This window comes from Lynx canadensis, chromosome B4 (genome assembly GCF_007474595.2).
Source record: "Lynx canadensis isolate LIC74 chromosome B4, mLynCan4.pri.v2, whole genome shotgun sequence".
In the NCBI taxonomy this organism is placed as follows: domain Eukaryota; kingdom Metazoa; phylum Chordata; class Mammalia; order Carnivora; family Felidae; genus Lynx; species Lynx canadensis.
Genome location: NC_044309.1, coordinates 64760543 through 64766257, shown reverse-complemented (window position 1 = coordinate 64766257; position 5715 = coordinate 64760543). Strand labels below are relative to the sequence as shown.

General features: G+C 32.8%; 1 non-coding gene across 1 annotated transcript; it reads right to left on the bottom strand.

The window, feature by feature from the left end:
* Positions 1-1090: 1090 nt before the first annotated feature.
* LOC115519530 lies at positions 1091-1197 on the bottom strand. The gene has a single exon (XR_003970539.1). It is a non-coding gene; the product is annotated as a U6 spliceosomal RNA (small nuclear RNA).
* Positions 1198-5715: the final 4518 nt, after the last annotated feature.

Sequence of the window (5715 nt, the reverse complement as noted above, 5' to 3'; positions counted from 1 at the left end):
AGACATGGAGGAAATTTTCAGATACAGCATATATTTCAAGAAAAGGTTTTTAGAAGACAGGATTTAAGGCTATAAAACATAGGTCCAAATTTTGGCTTATAGCTAATATAGTAGGAATTATTAACTAAACTCTCTGCTTATTACCCAGAAAATCCAGATAAATTTAAAGGCCTTAGCAAGACAATTTGGATATACAGTTTTTAATTAAGCAAAATCAGGGTTTATAAGACCTTCTAAAAGATAATTATAAGTCAGGGAGCCTCTTTGGCCTGAATCTACAAAGCATTCTTTCACCAGATCTCATTCTGACAACCCCTAATCATGTTTCAGATACCAACTTAAACTTCCCTTCCTTGGGAAGCTTTTCCTAACTCTAAAAGACTCTGATAGATGTCTATGGCACTTTCTTTTGCTTTATGGTAGTTCTTACCACAATGTATTTCAATTCCAAGAATACATACCTATTTTTTTCTTCTTGAAGCTTTTTTTTTTCTTATTTACTTTCTATCCCTGAAAGATCTTGTAATTTCCTATGCTTTCAACTATTTATACATATAGTTTCTAAATCCATGTCCAAAACCTGCTGGAATTCTCTACTTTGATATATACAAACTAAAATTATCATCCTATCTTTTCAAAATCTCCTCCTCCTCCTCACTCCTATTTAACAAACTCACTGTTCTCTTGTCATACATACGTTAAAAAAATCTTCAATTCATTCTTGGCTCTTCTTTCACTGTGTCACCCAGACAAAACATGGCCAATCCTGTAGATAGCCCCATTAACCACTGTCTTCAGAACACATTTCCATTATTCTGACTCAGAGCCTCATCAGTTCCTACCTACGTGAACACCTTCTGGCTGGCCCTCCAATTCAAGAGTCTCTCTGACCCCAGCTTGCTGACACACTGCTGCAAAATTTTCTCTTTTTTAAATCTTTTTGAGTGTAGTTGGCACACAGTGCTACATTAATTTCAGGTGTACAACATAGTGATTCAACTCTATTCATTATGCTATGATCACCACAAATGTAGCTAACATCTGACACCATACAACACTATTACAATCATTGACTATGTTTCTTATGCTGAAAAGTACATAATGCTTCACAAATTTGGGTATCATCCTTGCACAGGGGCTTTGCTAATCTTCTCTGTATTGTTCCAGTTTTAGTATATGTGCTGCCAAAGTGAGCACTGCTAAATTCTTAATACATCTGTTTGTCCGTGCTATTCTGTTCCAATTCCTTTGTTTGTCCTAGCATATTAAACCTCTAAGCCTGGCTTCCTAAATCCCGCATAATATGACCCCAAACTATCCTTCCAGCTTTATCATCTACAATATTCTCAGTTAATTAAATGTTCTAGCCAAATTCTCTGTCCCTCTAAAGAATCCCTATGCTTTCTCAATTTCATTATTTTTTCATTTCCTTTGCATAGAAAGACGTCACTCAGACAATATATACCTAAAAATACTATTTTTAAAAAAACTGATCTTTCCCTGACTTAATTCCCAACCTAAATTTTGAGACGTAATTTATATTATTGAGTTCCATCTTTTTTTAAAGGTTCTAGTCAATTTCAAGTTCCTGGAGGGTGGAATCATGTCTTGTTTTTCTTGGTATTACCTTTAATCCACCACCATATAGAAAGTGATAAAAATATGAATGGAAGAAGAAAATTCACCTGACAATATCCCTGCAAATGTCCTAGAGTGAATTAGAAGCAACTTGAAAGGGTCTAGTTATGCTTTAGGTAGAAGAAAGATCCAATTTAGGGTAGGTTTCTTCAATTTGTGGGGAGTTTGAAATACCACAGAGAAATTTAGTAGGTAAATAACGGAAAAATATTTGCATGTGGCCATTACCCAACATTTACTAAATGCCTACTGCCATCCTTAAAATATTTCAGAGGCAGAAAGAAGTTCCAAAAAAGATAAAATACTTCATCATCTACAGTATTCAAAACCTCATTCTAATAGGTGGCTGTACTATGGAGAAGTTTCTTTTGAGAATGAAAGATCAGCAAAACCATCCTCACTTGTTCACAAAGCCAACTTTTAACCTAGAAAGTTTCCTGGGGTTGAAAAGATAGTAACTCAAAAAGTACTGAGCAGCTGAACTCAAGTCGCCTTTGAATATTTTCTTTTATTTTCAGTAGTTTCTCTGTTTGTTTTAGGCCCATAAAAAATGCAAACTAGATCTTAGTAGAAAGGAAGCTATAGACTTGCAAATAAGAAATAGGCCATTTGATAATAAGAAAAGCAAAATGCGAGTAAAACAGCAAATGAGATTACAAATAAATTTAAAATGTCAGCTATAAAAAGAATCATGGCTCAAGATCATAACAGATGCAAGTGATTTTAATAATGTAGAAAGCAAGGCCAGAGATGATTGGAAAGAAAACCAAAATAACAAATGGGAACTAAGCAAAATATTTAATTATTGTGGCTGTTTAAAGTTGTAGTAAAATCTCTCTAGCTGATCAGAATGTTCTCAGGACACAGAATTTTATTCTTCTTTCATAAAATAAATATAAATCTCAAAAGTTCTAGATAATTTTCCTATTTTTCTTATACACATAGCATAACACTTATGAATGAATTATGAATTATGAATCATAAATGGTTTATGGGTTTTTTTCTCAAATCACTCAAATCTTTGAAAGACCAAATTGAAATTACGTGTTCCTATACATAAGCTGATTCTTCTTCAAGGCACAAATTTAAAAAAATAATTTAGGGTAAAACTATCACCATAACATGAAGAAGACATTCTGTGTCTTTTATATATACACCTACATATAGTTAGGGAACGATATGTTATTATGAGAAGATAAATGAGAGTCAGGCACAATATGAGCTTTCCCTTTCATTTCAGTCTTATTATCTATTTCTTCTTCAAAATATTCTTACAGTCTAAAAAAGAATGAAGTTTTTCCATTTGCAACAACATGGATGGAGCTAGAGAGTATAATGCTAAGCAAAATAAGTCAGTCAGAGAAAGACAAATATCATAGGATCTCACTCATATGTGGAATTTAAGAAACAAAACAAATAAGCAAAGAAAAGAGAGAAGCCAAGAACACACACCTAACTATAGAGAACAAAACTGATGGTTCCTACATTGGGGGGGCGGGGGGGCAGGGATGAGGGAATAGTATAGGGATTAGAGAGTACACTTATCATGATTAAAATAAAATGATTAAAATATATAGATACTCTTATAGTCTAGTCACATTTAAACCACTCACATTCCTGTAACATCCCCAAGTTCTCCTATATAACTACACCTCTGCTCCTGCTGATTTGTCTTTCTCATATGGTATTTCCAATTTGTCCACATGATAGACTCCTACTTGTCTTTAAGACAATTCTAGTATCATCTCCTCTCTGAAGCCTTCCCAATCCTTTCCCAGTTGTACCTGATACTTTATATATCATCCACTGTTAATCATCATATTGTATTCTAATTATTTTCGATTCCTTGAGACCAGAAACTGTGCCTTATTTGTCATTGTGTTTTAATACAGGATCCTGCTCCATTGTTATATGAATGTAGATCAAATCCACATGTTTATATGTATGACTGTAAGTTCCTTGAGGTTAGAAGCATTTTGCTGTTCATCACACTACACACAAACCTAACATAGGTTCTACATGGAATGTTTTAGTGAATTACCTTGCAATCAAGAAAGGACAAAGTTTAAAAAGCTAGGGACTAGTATTTAACCTATCATTTTACAACTGTGAGTTAATATAGATTCATGTATCTACACAAAAGAAAATAGAGTATATACTAAAGATTGCTGAGTTTATTAATATAAACTCCTTCTTGCAAATCATTCTGTTATCATTATTTCCTGGAAAAACTCAGAAACATCTATATCTTTACAGAGGCCTCTCTCTTGATAAAATGATAAAATTTACTTAAATTTTTGACTACCACAAATAATGTTTTCATAAGGTAAGGAATGAAGGAAACAAACAAAAAAAAGGTTGCTATTTTCAAAATTATTCTGATTTTAGGCAGTGCAGTATCATGGGAAAGTCAGTACAACATAGTGCCAGGGTTGGATTCTCAGCCAACTCAAACACTCCGTGCTTGGAAACTCGAGCACTTTATTTAACTTCTCTATGCCTCCATTTCGTCAGCTGTAAAACGGGGGAAAAAATGATAGTGCTCCCCTCAGAGCATCATTGCAAAGGTTAAAGTTGTTACAACTTTTGTAATCACTATGTCTGGAACATAATAAGTTCTCAATAAAATGTAAGTGATTATGACGTTAATATACCAGATAATCTTCAATAACAGGAGTGAAATTCCACTCTTTCCAGTGTGGGAAGATAAAAGCTTCCTGATCCCTCCACATTACCTGGCTAACCAAAGATGTTCTAAATTGCTATAGTCCTTATGAAACAAGCACCCCCATGCCTATCAAATTGTTCTTACTAGGCACAGTACCTCGAAGCCATGGAACTCTCTATGGAATACTGTGTCTTTTTGCAGAACAAATGAAATATGATTACATTTAATTCTATCCTACATACCAAAAAAAAAACAAAAAAACCTTGACTGGCATAAAATAGTGTTATATTGTAGCATACATATTACCACAGATTGTTCTCCCAGAACAAAATATGTGGCTATTAGTTATTGATGATTATTCTTTTGGTACTTATTTGGCATACTATCTCTAATACTCATTATTATGATTAATAGTCCCTGTAACTAAAGAAAACCTATATTTACATCTTAGAGTTACTTTCTTTATATTTTTTCTATGCATAATTTTGAGTTAATTTGTTTACTTTTCATAGGTGTAATTATTGTGTAAAGACAAATTTGTAACCCATTTTCCTCTTTCTCCTTATGATACATTCTTCCACATTAATGTAAACTATTCCACTATTAATATAAATTAATAATGTATAATAATTTAAATGGCTACATAACAGTTATCACTTAAATATTTTCCTATTTTTGAACACTTAAGTTGTTTTATTTTTATTTTAAATAATGCTACCATGAACATTTTCATGCACACTTTGTTTTCCTGCCTTATCCTCATTCCTTTAAAGTCCCAGAAAAAGTTTAAGGTACTGAAAAATTTTAAGATAGAAGAAAAATTCAAATTAAAGAATTCAACACATTAGTTTAGGATATGTTTCCTATAAGTTGAGAGTAAATTAACCAGCAGCAAAACATCTTGTGCTATCTTGAGGACTACCAATGTTCCATAACACACGTACATAATTAAGTTTTTTAAATCTGTGTTCAAAAAAAAGAAGGAAAAAAGGGATAAAGTGGACTTGCTGGTTGGGAAAAATGATCTAGAGATAATAGAAGGAAAACAATATTGTTCATTTCACATCTTCTGCCATTAAGAAGAATTAATAAAACTAATATAATACTACCTGTTAATTATACTTGAATTATAATAAGTAATTTTTTTAAAAAAGAGTACAATGGATGGAGTGCCAGAAAGTACTATAAGTCATTTACATATATTATCTCACTTGATCTTCATAAGAATTCTCTGAGCCAGGTACAGCTCTTATTCCCATTTTTTCATGAAAAAACAGTCACAGAGATGTTAAGTAGCTTGCCAAATATCAGACAGCTTATTATTACTAAAACCAGACTTCAAACCAAGGCTGATCAACAAAGAGCCTGTACTCTTAACCACCTCAGTCTTCTGCTTCCACAGAACACGG